Source organism: Eubalaena glacialis, chromosome X (assembly GCF_028564815.1).
Source record: "Eubalaena glacialis isolate mEubGla1 chromosome X, mEubGla1.1.hap2.+ XY, whole genome shotgun sequence".
Taxonomy (NCBI): Eukaryota; Metazoa; Chordata; class Mammalia; order Artiodactyla; family Balaenidae; genus Eubalaena; species Eubalaena glacialis.
This window is the reverse complement of record NC_083736.1, coordinates 47509219-47523817: the sequence shown is the minus strand read 5'-3', so window position 1 is coordinate 47523817 and position 14599 is coordinate 47509219. Positions and strand designations below refer to the sequence as shown.

The 14599-nt window shown below is 47.4% G+C and overlaps 1 protein-coding gene across 4 annotated transcripts in view; it reads left to right on the top strand.

The window, feature by feature from the left end:
- The window catches only part of IQSEC2 (IQ motif and Sec7 domain ArfGEF 2), a 75748-nt gene that overhangs the window by 2595 nt on the left and 58554 nt on the right, over positions 1 to 14599 (top strand). The gene's annotated exons all lie outside the window — the stretch shown is intronic.

Below are 14599 nucleotides of genomic sequence, written 5' to 3'. Positions count from 1 at the left end.
GAGGGCTGGAGAGAGCATAATTCCTGAACTGGTGGAAAGCCCAATGAAATGACCTGGGTCTTCCCCAATTCTAGGATTCCATTCCTCTCAGATTCTCCATCCTGCAGATGTGGGTCTGAATCTCTTGGCTGGCTGCAAGCCTGTTTGCTCTTGAGCTCTGTGCTTCTGCCATCTGGACAGGCCTGCCTCTCGGTCTTTCCCTCTTTTTGTGCACCCTCCAGGCTGTTTGTTGGATTCCCTTGCTTCACATTTCCTACTGGATTAATACGGGGATTTAGAGGGTACTTTGAATTTCTCCTAACCATATATTAAATATTTGCACACCCATTATTACCTCTTTTGGTCCTCACAACAGGACCTGTGCAGTGAGCACTAGCAACTCCATTTTAGAGATGGGGAAACTGAGGCTCCAAAAAAATGAAGGGAACGTGCTCAAGATTACACTGCCAGTTCCTAATAGAGCTGGGGCTAGAACCCAAGTCCACCTGTCTCCGAGGCCTGTTATTTTTCCACTGGAGCTTTCCAGCCTGAAGGAGTCTCTTGGCCTCAGGACCTGGCCAGGTCACCAACTGGGAGAGGCCAGGAGAGCCTGAGGTATCTGGAGGATTTGAGCAGGGGGAGATGGCTCTGGGATGAGTGATGAAGGGGGGAGTCGATGGGGGAGCGCAGAAGGCCTTGTCTCCCTTCTTTCCGCTCTCCCTCCCTCTCTCTCGACCAGGCATCAGGAGGGCCTATTGATGCACTAACCATTGTTGTCGCCACAGCTGCTGCAAGCTACTCCCCTGCCAGGCCTGTTCTGGGTTTGTAAGGAGTGGGTGAGAGACTGCCACTGGAAGCCAGGGCAGGCAGGGTGGGTGTTGAGCGGCAGAGGCTGCAGCATTGGGGGAGGCTAGGTAGAGCTGGTACATGCTGGGCGCTCCTGGTCCCCAGGCTCCCTCTGGTGGAGGAAGAGGGGAGAGAGGGGCCTGGGCCCAGCTGCTGCTTGTTGAAGGGCCCCTCTGCCCAGGGACCCTGTCCGTCTGTCACCACAACCCACGTTTTACAGCTGAAGAAACCGGGGGCTCAGAGAAGTGAAGTAACACACCAGAGGTCACACTATCTGTGAGACAGACTCCCGAGCCTGTGAACTTGCCCTCTACCGCAGTTGATAGCAGCTGTCGTGTCCACCCCCACCTATGTCATCCCCCCAGGATTCCCACATCCTCCCGCACTGTCTCTTCTGGACAGGTTCCCGGATGCCAGTCTGCCTTCTGCTGTGCTCTGGGTGTGGCCTTTCTAGTGCAGCATAGCGCACGATGAGGCCCAACCTCCTTCTGGCCACTGGGCCTCTGTACATGAGGTCTTTGCTTGCTTGTTTGTTTTTTTAGCAGCTGCTGGTCTCTGCAATGCTCAGGTCTTTTTCCCTGGAATTGTTACCCCCACTCCCCATGGTTAGAGAAGAGCTCTGTTTTCGTTGTTGATCTTGGCCTGGCCCCCCTTGCAGTTCTGGCGCCTGGAATGATTTACAGGCGTGCTGGGGGCCACTGCTGAGTCCTCCACGCTGAAGAGAGCTGCATTTCCTACGATTTTTGCCTGGGCCCAGCTCCGGCTCTGCCGTAGGCGGTGGTGGGCTGAAGCTGGTTTGGTGGTAACTCTTCATCCTCTGCAACACCCCCCACCCCGAGCAGGCTGGCTTGCATTGGGGAACAGCAACCAGCAGGACCGGCCTGGTGTTCTCAACAGCCAGGGCAATGCGTGGTCTAGGCTCTAGGCACAGTTGCCGGGTTGTCTTGTGTGTGCGCTGGAGTGTCAGTGCGCTCCCTACGGGGGCTGAGGGCACTGGGAGGGAGGGAGGGAGCCCAGGGAGGGGCCTTGGGGAAGTCTGTCTCCTTTGGGGTATTGGGCACTTTTCCTGGGCGGGGGGTGGGGGTCTTTCCTTCTTCCCAGGAGGGAACACCATTTCTCTCCCTCCCCCCACTGTGTTGGGAGCATTATACTCATGTGGGAGGCAATGATAATGTCGAATTGAATGAGAATTAGAGGAATCTTGCTTCTCAGTCAGATCTGGGGCGAGAATGGGGCTGTTGTCATCCACAAACATTTCTTGGCTGTGTGCACAGAGCAGGAGGGGCCCCCAGGCTGAGCAAACACCAGACTCTCTGCGCTTGAGAGCCCTCCCACCCCCTTCCCTGGCCAAAGACACAGGGGACCAAGCCTGACCCACTGTAGTGCCGGTGCTTAGGACAAAATGAGTAGGAAGGGCAGTGAGGAGTGGAGGCCAGGCCACTGGTCAAAGACCTGGGCAGGGAGCTTTGAAGAGAGTGGGTATCGGATGGAGGGGGAGGTGGGAGGAAGACCGGACCCAGGCTTGCCCTCTGCTACTCTTTCATCTGTCTCACCTCTGCCTCCTGTGGCCTCTGAATTTGCTGGGAGCACAGGGGAGGCCTGGGGCATGGAGAAGGGGCCGCACATGTGCTGAGTGAGCCTCAGCCTTCTATGTGCCAGGCACCACCCTATGTGGCTTTATGTAACAATAGCTAACGTCTTTTTTTAACCTGCATTTACTGTGTGCCAAGCACTATTTGTTCTAAGTGCCTTCTGTGTATTAATTCATTCAATCGCCATATGAATCCTTTGATGTAGATACTGTTATTAAGTCCATTTCACAGATGAGGAAACCGAGGCCCAGAAAGGTTGGATAACTTCCCCAAGGTCACTCAGTGAATAAGTAGCAGAACTGAGAAGGAGTTAGAAGGAGCCCAGGTGGCCAGGCTCCAGAGTCCGTCCACAACGTTCTCACCCACCATTCCATGCTACTTCTTATCTCATTTGCACAGAGTCCATGTCAGGTGGATATTGGTATTATCCTCTTTTTTCAGACAGGGAAACGAGAGGTCAGAGAGGTGCGATGACCTGCCCAAGGTTACACAACTGCATGAGGCCCAGAACCATCTGGCTCCTGAGCCTTTGGTCCACCAATGCCTCTTGCAGGCAGGTGTGAAGACGGTAAAGATGCTCTGGGTGTGGCTCTGGGCTTCCCCCAGCAGAGCTCCTGGGACCACTGCTTGAGTCAAGCTCCCTCTCCTGATAGCCTCTTGGATTTTGACCACAGTCTCCTAATCGATGCCCTCCTGCTCTTGTTCCCTCGGGCCCCTGATGAGGTACAGCCAGACCAAGCTTTGTGTGGGGCTCCAGCAGTTTCCCGCTGTCTTTGCCTGCAGGAGAAGGTTCAGACTGCTTTGCCTGCCATGCATGGGCCCTTTAGGATCTCACCTTTCTCCTCTCATCTTTTTACAGTCCCCCTCACACAGACCGAGTTCCAGCCAGACTGGCCTGTGTGCCCCATTGTCAGCCCACTCAGCCTCCTGAGAGCCTCTGGGTCTTTGCTCATGTTGTTCCCTTCTCCCGGGCTGTTCCATCCAGTGCCCAGGCTGCATTCCACTGTTGTTGCCTCTCCCGTGTTTGCGCACAGGTCTGTCCCTGACCCTTGAAATGAGCACTTTGCCCCTTTTTATACCTTTATTTGTTTACATCTTGTGTCATCTCTACTAGCTTGAGGGCTCCGTCAGATTAAGATTCATACACATATATCATGTGCACATTGTGTCAGTCCCTCTGCTAGGTGCTGTGGGCGTAACTGAAGGAGCTAGAAGCTTGGAAAAACATAGCACAGCACATAGTAGCTGCTCAGTAAATGTTGAGTAGACAAATGATTGTCAGATTAAGTCCCGGTGCACTAATGGCCAGGGGTGCCTAAGGTGTTCTTCCTTTCAGGACTCCTGTAGAGAGAGATGACTCAACTTCAGGGTTCTCTTGGCTTCTCTGTGGCTTTTTCCTCATGCTCCCTGGAGCTGTTTGGCCTCTGCCCTCTGTGTTCCTCCCACTCACCAGTCTCCCAGTTCATAGGATGTCAGGGTAGCAGAGTCAGATGAGACTTCAGAGACACTTAGGCCAATCTGCTCATCATTACCTGTCCCTCCCATGCCATGGCCATGTCATACCATGTTCTTCTCCCTTAATGCGGGATCTTCTGTCCTGAAAGGAGCAAAGAGGCCTGCACAGGACCTGTGTGCCCTCTGCCTCATCCAGTGGGAAATTACTTATTTACCCATCACATCTTTATTGGGCTCTGACCCTGGGCTAGGCACGGTGTCTTGGAGTCAGAATAAGACACAGCCCCTCTAGCTCATTCTCTGCTATGTTCCCTGGCAGAAGAATCAACACTTGTCATGGGGAAGAATGATGAGTAAATGACTTATTCCTCTGTTGTGGTAAGTCATTTAGGGCAAGATCATTTGCTAGTTACCCTCACTTCCTTGTGGTGTCAGGTCTCTCTCCAGGCATCCATGTTGAAAAGCACTCACGCAAGGATGCCTGTTTTTTGTTTTGGCTGCACAGTGTGGCATGCAGGATGTTAGTTCCCCGACCAGGGATTGAACCCGTGCCCCCCTGCATTGGGAGTGTAGAGTCTTAACCACTGGACCGCTGGGGAAGTCCTGGGACGCCTGTTCTTAAGCACTTAGGAGCTGAAGCTCTCTGGGACCTTCGCATTTGGAGAAAAATGTGGTGCCGTGGGAAGGAGGAATTTCTGTGACTCTAGGCAAGTCACTTAACTTTCAGAACCTCCGTTTTCTCAAGTAGTCAATGGGGATAAAACTATTTTCTGATGGGTGTGATTCCTGTTTCCCCCCTCCCCCCAGCCCCACAAAAATGTATCAGAAAGTTTCCTGGCTGCCTAGCACACCCAGCAAGGTCCTGATCAGGATGAAAAAACCGAGGGATAAGGATGGAAAACAATATGTGAGGCTGCCCTGCCCTCTAGAGGTGGAATGTAGCAGACAAAACAACCCAGCCAAGATCGTCGCATCGCATCCTTTTTAAAACAAACATGACAAGCCAGGGCTACACGACAGATCACGATGATTCCTCTAACATTTTAGAGGGAAATTTATCACAGTTATCACCTGATATGTACCATTTCACTAATATCAAATGCATTTCTTTGTAGCTATGTGATACATACATATATATATATATATATATATTTTTTTTTTTTTTTTAAGGATAATAAGATTGCATATCTGGCTGGGCCTTGTGATTTCCTACTGGATTCCAGATGCAGTATACTGCATTCACCTGAATAAAACCAATATTTTCCTCTATAGAACCACTTTAGAATTATTGTCATTGTATCTGTGATAAAAAGTACCTAATTTCTTCCTTCCCCCAAATTTCCTTACAAAACTGGGAGGCATCCCTCACAACTGTACATCTGATATGCTAGACAATTCATAAATGACCCATCTTGTCATGATTGTTGTGAGAATTCAGTGAGATGACAGAGAAGTGTTCAGCAGAGAGTGTGTGTTTACTCGGTGATAGGCATTTTTATTATTAATAATAATAATTTTGCAAAATTCCATGCCATGGAAGGGCAGGAGTGAGAGGTCATGTGGGAGCTCATCACATTTCTGAGAGAGAGAGGGCTGTCCAGTGAATATTGTGCACCTGGGATGTGTCACAGCTTGTGCTATTGCAGGCAGGGAGTTCCATGATTAATAGTATACGCTTCTTGGCTTCAGGGAGCTCACAGTTGGGTGGAGAAGACAAATGTAACATGGTGTCTTGTGTGCTATGCCAGAGGGGAGCACGGGAGGCCACGAGTGCCCAAAGGAGGGACATCTACCCAGACTGAGGTGATGCCTGATCTGAGGCTTGGAGGATGAGTAGGGGCTAGCTAGGTGAAGAAGGACAGCATGTGGGTCAGTGGGAATTGGGAACCAAAGGGAGGTTAAGACGGAGGGGACAGCACGAGCAAATGTACAGAGGTATGAGACCAGTAGGGTATGTGGAGGTGGGGAGGGGAACACTTTTACCAGGTCAGTACAAACTAGAGCACAAACAGGGAGGCAGGGAGGATCCAGAGAAGAGTCTGACGACTTGGCTGGTGCAGATCATGAGGACACTTGAGTAGCGGGATAAGGAGCTTTATTCTGTTGCGAACTGGGAACCAACATAGAGTTCTAAGCTGAGGGAAGAGGTGTGTATTGTAGAGTATGGGGTGACGTGTTGAGAGCAGTGTATTGGAGAGATCCTGCTACAGGGCAATTTGGAAGATAGACTGGAGGGCATTCAGTGATGAGGCTGTGGGACAGTCTAGATGAGAGGTGATAAGGCCTGAACTTGGGTGGTGGGAGTAGAGATAATCTACTGGGGGAGAAAGACAGTGACAACACACTGATAAGTGCTGTGACAGAAGGGAGTGCAGCCACTCATGACCAGTAGGGTTTTAATAATATCAGCATAAACGTGAAGAACCTTCCAGCTGGAGGGACCCTTAAAAATCAGGCTGTTCATTTTACAGATGAGAAGACTGAAGCCTAGAGAAAGGACTTGTAGGAGGCCACTCAACGTGTGAGCAGAAGAGCTCTGATTAGAAAAGTCACTCTAGTGTTAATGCCAGTGTTTAAAGCATCATTCCTTAAATGTGCTATTTTATGCCTTGAAATCCTGTGAAGGTTGTAGGGATCATTATCTTTGTCCTACAGATGAGAAAACCAGGCCTCCAGGAGGCTGGGTGATTTGCTGGGGAGGAAGCGATAAAGAGTAGGCATCACCTAAGTGAAGGATCTCTTGCTTCAGTGGCAGACAGACCCTCTACTCTGGTTCAGCCCCTCAGAAATCAGATCGGTTAGATTCATAGCTGGGGTCTGTGGTTTCCTTTTCTCCACCCAGGCCCAGCCTTCTTTCTGCTGCTTTCTGCCTTGCAGGTCCTCATTTAATGCAACTGAGGCAGCTCAGAGGCAGTTTCTGGCTTGACAGCAAGGCCTGTCATCCCCCTTTTTCTGTTTTCATGGAAGAGGGCGGGCCTGTGTCATCACTGTGTCCCCATTGCCTTAGGCAGGGTGTCTCTAGCCTGGGTGGCTTTGTTTTGAGGCCCCCGGTATGATACGTAAAGAATGAGCTTTGGAGACAGACAGACCTAAGTTTGAATCTCGGCTCTGCCCCAACAAACTGGATGACCTCAGCTAGGTCATTTTACCTTCTCTGAGCTTTAGTTTCCTCATCTGTAAAATGGAATGACAATGCCCATCTCTCAGGATTGACCAAGATCATTTGAATGGCATTCCCTGGTATTTGTAGGTGCTCAATAAATAGTCATTTCCGGGGGAAGAAAAGCAATGACATAATTCATGATTGTGCCAAAACATATGCTCTCATACCTCATTTCATAATCATGATATTACCTAGGATTCTTCAGTTTTTATAGGAGATAAGTCATCCAGATATCTGGATAGCACATCATTACAATAGGACAACTTGAAGTTTAACAAAACAAAAACAAAACAAATCAAAAACAGTCATTTCCTTCTCCTTCATGAAATCTCCCATGGACAATGGACAATGACTTGAAGAATTCAGTGCTCGGCAAAGGTTTGCTTCCCCTGAAAACTGGTGTATTTCCTCCTTCCTAATATGAGGCTGTCATGGCTCATTGTATCTTGCTTTCTGCCTCAGCTACCAGTTAATTTGAAGTACAGCTCTAGCATCTTTGTTGATCTCTTTTTCTGAGCTCTTATTTTCTAGTTCAATTTTTATTCTTTCCTTATCTGTGTTATTAGAGTAATCCACCTCAAATCCTTTGTGACTCAGGCAGGTATAAATAACTAATGGGTGTAAATAGTTGAATGAATGGAAGGCTGGTGAGGCTGGACTGGTGATGGTGGGGTTTGAAGAGGACTAGAGGGTGGTGCAGGCTGGGGCACCTGAGAAGGCATCTGTAACGGATGATTATGATACTGTGAGGAGTCGAGGGGTTAGTTAGGAAAGAGTCGGTCCTTCACTGGCCTGTCTTGCTTCTGCTCTAGAAAGAAGCATGGATTTTGGAGAACAAGACTTCGCATCACTTAGAGTCATCAACCTCCCCATTTTATATGGACCGTGTGGGAGACTGAGGTCCAAAGAAAGAGGAGGGACTTGTTTTGAAAAATTAAATCAAAGCAGTACATATACATAATTTTATTTATTTTTTTAAAAAATACTTATTTATATAGGCTGCGCCAGGTCTTAGTTGCACCACTCGGGATCTTAGTTGCGGCATGTGGACTTCTTAGTTGCGGCATGCGAACTCTTAGTTGTGGCATGCATGTGGGATCTAGTTCCCCGACCAGGGATCAAACCTGGGCCCCCTGCATTGGGAGCGCACAGAGTCTTACCCACCGGACCACCAGGGAAGTCCCCATATACATAATTTTAAAAGGGCAAATAGTACACAAGGACATGCATAGTAATAAGCCAATGTCTCCCTGCCCCCACTTCCCAGCCCCCAGAGGTGACCACTTTTACCATTGAGGCTTTCTGGTGGTGACTTCATATCTCCAAATAAACATCCTTTGTTGGTTTTTTCTTCATTTATCAACTTTAAACATCATCTATTGACTTCTTTCTACTATGACAAGTGAGAATTTAGCTTATTTACAACACTTGACTCTTTTTTTCCCCCTTCCAAACTTTAATAATTATATTACTATTTTGGTTCCTCTATTAGTTACCTTTGTAACTTTGCTAGATACTACTTAGACTGTAATTTCTTATTCCATCAATTTTCCACAGTATCTCTTGACCACTCAGTTTGTAAGATATAGTTATTAGTGCCCCATCCTTCCCTCCATCTCTCCTCCACCTTTCCACCTCCCACTTTCTGTGTTCTGTACTTTTGCATCCAGCAAGGTTGACTACATTTGCATTCTGTTATGTAACAATAATTAGGTCTTCAGCGCTTTTCTGGACAGATTGACTTTAAAAGTTGACCACCAATACACGGTGTTTATGTGATTATGACTATGTCGTATTATTCATTGCAGGGCCAAATAGTGTACTATAATTACACATCACTTCCCACAGGTCCACTGTCCCAACCTCTGTACTCCCAGGAAAATTTTCCTAGCATCAAGATCAAATGAATTTTCATCTCTTATGCTCTACGAATTGCTCAAAGTCATGCCGCTTTTTACTTTGTTGCATATTTGGATCAGGACTTTCCACCTTATCGATCTATTTAGACTTTCCACCTTATCAATCTATTTATTTATTTATGTACTTACTTAACTTACTGTTGTGTGGTGTTCCTTGAAACCACAGGATAATCATAGCACATCTTCTGGGGACATTTTATTTGAAGATTTTTTAGGAGGGGGATTTTTTTAAAAACTTCATACTGAAATATGTATACAGAAAAGTGCTCATATCACATGGTCAAGTTTCTACAAGCCAAGCACACCTATAAAACCAACACTCCCCTCAAGGTCTGTTTTTCATTCACCCTACCTGGTACTCAGTGAGCCCTTTCAACTTGCTGCACCTTGTCTTTTCTTACATAATTTCTTTGGTAGTTTCCTGCCCTTCATTTTCTCTGTTTTCTCTTTCTGGAATGTCTGTTAGTTGGATGTTGAACTTCCTGGATTGATCCTCTAAGCTGCTCACCTTTTCTCTCATATTTTCTATTTTATAGTTTGTGAATGAGTTGATACAAAGTGAGATGTCTGTATATCCAGCTGACTTGTCCACTCGCTGGCTTTATTTTAGGTGAGCCGCCGGGGAGCTGGCAGTTGTAATGGGTGCCCCCCAAATGCCAGAATGAAAAGCACTTTATTCTGGGAGCACCAACATGCCACTAGGTGCCCTGAGTAATCCCAGATAGTTTAATTCCTTTCATATTTTGCCTAGGGATGAAAGCCAGGCAGCTTGTGTTTTAGATCTGGGAGTTGTCAGTGGGGGCACAGGGAAGGATTTCATGTACTTACCTTCAGTTTATCCCCCCGTTTTCAGCCCCTGATTGCTCCTACCCTCCCCTGTACCTACCATCTTCAAGTCTGGACTCTCTCTGGGCCTCTGCTGGCCTGACTGGCTCCCTCTCCAGCTGCAACCCCCTGAGTGGCGTTGCTGGCTCTCCTTCAACTGTGAACACTCTTCTCTTTGTTTTTTGCTCCCAGAAATTTGTTGAAATCTCTCACCCATTGATATCACCCTCTCCCATCCTCTTCACTGTTATGATTTCTTACCTTATTTTATTCCTTCACATTCTTTTCAGCAGGGTCCTGACAGAAGAGAGAGGTAAAGATTTATGCTCTTGAGGTCCAAACTAAGGCTAAAGCTACTTTTAAAAAATGGTTGTTTTGCTTTCTCAATCCAGATTGAGAATGGAAATTATTAGTCAACCCCCAAATACCCAACCCTTTATGGCCTCATTTTGGCATGTGTTGCCTCTGGCTGCAGCCCTGTCATGAGCATTCCTGTGGCAGCCTCCTGAGCACCCCTTTTCCTCAACCTCTGCCATCTAGACCATGCCATCAAGAGAGCCCTCAGCTGAGGGACTGGAGACCTGGGTTCTGACCCCCACCCTGCCACTGCCTTCCTCTGAACCCCCGGGCTAGTCCCTCCACCTCTCAGGGTGCCCTCACTGTGACTTGAGAGGGTCTGGGTCTGCTGTGAGCTGTGCTTTGGCAGGATTGGGTGGGTGCTTGGAGAACAGCCTGGCCTCCTTTGCTTAGGCAGTGGGAGCAGGTGGGCCAGAGCTGGGCCCCAAGCACACAGGAGGGGGCTTTGAGGCTGAGCTGAGGCTTCTGCAATAGCAGGCTGCTCTTGCTGCGCCCCCTTCCGCCCACTCTCTCTGCCATCATGGCTGAACCTCCATCCTTCTGCCGCCAGCAGAGGGAAGCAAGAAGGGAGGGCTGGAGAGCCAGTTCCATTTTCCTTCTCTCTCTCTCTCTTTTTGTAATAGTGCTGAGCTGCTTTGGGCTGCAATACCTGTGCCTAACCCCACCTTCCCTTTTTGGTGCCCCGCCTCCCATCCTTGAATGATTGTCTCTTCCAGAAGCACCCCCTGAATGCTCATGGTGTGGAGGGGAGATCGGAGCCAGGTGAGGGAGAGAGGCCAAGCTGTGGGAGATGAAGTGCTGCCTAGCTCTGGCATGACAGAAGGAAGCCACAGCTGTAGCAGTGAAAAGCATTGGCTTTGGAATCATACAAACCTAGACTTGAGTCTCGGCTCCACTACTTATTAGCCGTGTGACTCTAGGTAAATCACATTGCTACTATGAGCCCCAGTTCTCACATCTATACAATGAGAAGAATAATAATGACCTTGCACAGCTGTTATGAAGATAACACAAGTCCTGGACCATTGTAGGTGCTTAATAATCACTTTATTCTTTTTGGATTATTAGAAGGCAGAAATGCTAAGGACCAAATAAATGCCGCTTTAGTGATTGAAAGGAGCAGGAGGTTAGGAAGGCAGCATTTGACCTTGTCACTCCTTGGTTCGAGACCCCCAGGGGCTTCCTGGCAATTATACAGTGAGGTTCACACTCTTGCCTGGTGTTCAATGCTGTTTTTGTTGTAGTCTCTGCCTGTCTTTCTTTTCTTTAAAATAAAAATGTGAAGTGATACTTGCCTCTTTATTTTCTGAAAAAGAAATTTGAAAAGTGATAGACAGATATTTCCTTTGATGCAGCAATCTTTATCATCATCATCATCGTCATTGTCATCCCAGGACTTTTCAATGAGCAGTGGTAACAAAGGACTAGAGGAAGAGTAATCATCAACAGAAAGATAACTAGCAACTGAAACCACCAGGGGCTTTCATTTTGTTTCCCCACCACCATCTTGGCCTGTGGATCATGTGGATCCATTCAATGTCATGTGAAAAATGCTGAAAATGGTTACATTATCCAACAAGGTTTCTGATTTGTCCTGTGGTCCATCTAGTTTTTCTTCTCTTTAATTAACCTTATAAGATTTTCTTGCATGTCACTATTACCTCATCCATATGACTTCTATACTTGCCTATTTGTCATTTCTAGGTCTGATTCTTGGCTCAGATGGCCCCTTAGAAAGGAGTCTTCCCTCCACCTGAATTATCTTTCAAGAGGTTTTAACTTTGGCCTTTCACATCATCATGATTTAGGTGGCAGTTGAACTTGGGAGGCATCTTTGCCTCTCCCCTAGTGCTTTTCCACTTCCTGGCTGTCACAAGTTGGTTTTCACACCACTTGTGGTCTAGGAAAGCTCTCGCATGCTCCTTTGGGTCAGGCCACAGCCCCACTCACCTTTCAATTAAATTTAGTTTTTATTTATTTATTTATTTATTATTGGGGTATAGTTGTTTCACAATGTTGTGTTAATTTCTACTGTACAGCGAAGTGGAGTTCCCTGTGCTATATAGCAGGTTCTTATTAGTTATGTATTTTATACATATTAGTGTATATATGTCAATCCCAATCTCCCAATTCATCCCCCTGCCCCCCCCGCCCTCCCCCCACCCCCGCTTTCCCCACTCATCTTTCTAGCCACTCTGTTTCCTTCCTGACCTGCATTCAAGTTGTACTGAAGTATCTAGGATACCCTCGGCAAAGTGGACTTCTTTATGGGTCCATGCCTATATTCTGGCTGTTCTCTTGGCCAAGAATACCTTTTACCCCTGTCTACGTGGCAGATGTCTACTCAACTGTTGAGGAACATCTTCAGTCTCTCACTGATCCAGGCACTTGGAAACAGTGAACAAAACAGACCTCTGTCCTGCTGAGCCGACGACATTCTAGTGTGTGAATGTAGGGGGTGGGGAAAGAAAAGAAACAAATAAACAAGAAGATACAAAAATATGTCAAATAGTAATAAGTACTATGGAGAAAAATAAAGCTGGGCAGGAGGATGGGAGTGCAGAAGGCCGGTCAACCCTACCATAGCCAATATTTGCACGCCCATTAATAAAAGCAGCCTTTTCTCATTTAAGCATTTTCTAATGTTATTACATACTCCTTACAACCATAATCCTTCCAACAACTTTATCAGGTTAGTGCTATTATTTTCTTTATCGGTGAGCAAACTGTGCCTTAGAGATGTAAATCACATAGTTAGGAGGGGCAGAGCTGGGATTCAAACCTCGGCCTGTCTGACCCAAAGCCTGTGCTCATAACCTCTAAGCCATTGTGCCCCCAGCAAGCCTCACAACAACTCTCTGAGATTGGAATTATTATACCTATTTTATAGTTGGGGAAGCTGAGGTTCAGAGAGGGGAATGGACTCATCCATGGTTGCACAGCAAATAAATGGATTTGAACCTAGATCTGTCTAACACTCAAGGTAGGCCCTTCTACCAACCTTGAGGCCTAGGGACCTATGGACCTGCCTGCCTCTATGTTTGTGCAGCCCATGCAAGGTACCAGTTGAGGCCACTGGCCCTTCCCCCTTCTCTTCCCACCTGTAGTTCATATGGAGCCTTGAGATGTGTATGGATACCCCAGCCCACATCCAAACCCTGTCTATTTTCCCTTCCCATTGACCACCCACTGGGCCTAGCAGATGGACCTGGATAATAAGACCACACAATTCCTGCAAGTAAGCTCAAGAAATATGGACAGGGAATTCTGGGTTCCAGGTACCTGAGTGCAGTCTAGAAGGGAGAGGGCCAGAGATCCTGATGGGCATATTCTCTTGGCCCCACAGACCCTTTACCTCACAGAGAGAGGCCTCTGAAGTGTGATGTCCAGTGTAGGACCTTCTGTTTCCCAGTACAGCCTATGATATTGCAATTTGTAAAAAGCTGGGCTCCGTGATCCTCCTCCTTTGGCTTCCTGAACTAGGTCTTGCTTTGCAGTGGGGGTGGGGGCTGCGGTGGGGCTGGTGTTCCATGGGCCTGGGCCTTCCGGGTCTCTGGCCAGTGGAGAACGGAGCCTTCCCAGCAGGTGCCGCTAGAAGTGTACACAGACCCTTGGGTCCCCTTCACAATATTTTGTTCATAAGTATCTCAGGATACTTCATTTCTTAGGAAATTTTTAAAAAGTATACACTTAATGCATTCTTCCATTCGAAAATTTAGAAAAACTTAGAAAAGTAGAGGAGAAAAACATTACCCATAATAACAACACACAGAGGCAGCTACTCTGAACATTTGATGTATTTCCCTTGTTCTCTGCATTCTTTTCATCTGATTGAAATAATACAACACATACAATTTTTTCTTGCTTTGTTCGTTTGAACATTTCCCCATGTAATTGCATATTCTTCAGAAGCATCATTTTTAATGGCAACTGATATACCATAATGTACTTAACCGTCCTCTCAACATGCTGGGCCTATTTTTTTCACTGGTTTTTATTTATTTATTTTTTGTTTGTTTGTTTATTTATGGCTGCGCTGGGTCTTTGCTGCTGTGTGCGGGCTTTCTCTAGTTGCAGCGAGCGGGGCCACTCTTCATTGCGGTGCACAGGCTTTTCATTGCAGCGGCTTCTCCTGTTGCTGAGCATGGGCTCTAGGCGCACGGGCTTCAGTAGTTGTGGCACGCGGGCTCAGTAGTTGTGGCTCGCGGGCTCTAGAGTGCAGGCTCAGTAGTTGTGGCGCATGAGCTTAGTTGCTCCACAGCATGTGGGATCTTCCCGGGCCAGGGCTCAAACCTGTGTCCCCTGCATTGGCAGGCGGATTCTTAACCACTGTGCCACCAGGGAAGTCCTTCACAGGTTTAAATCATGCTGCAGTAGGCATCTTTGCACATACAGCTTTTAGGGAACTTAGAGCTTTTAGGGAACTGGCCTTGTATAAGAACAATTGTATTCAGCTTATTTCC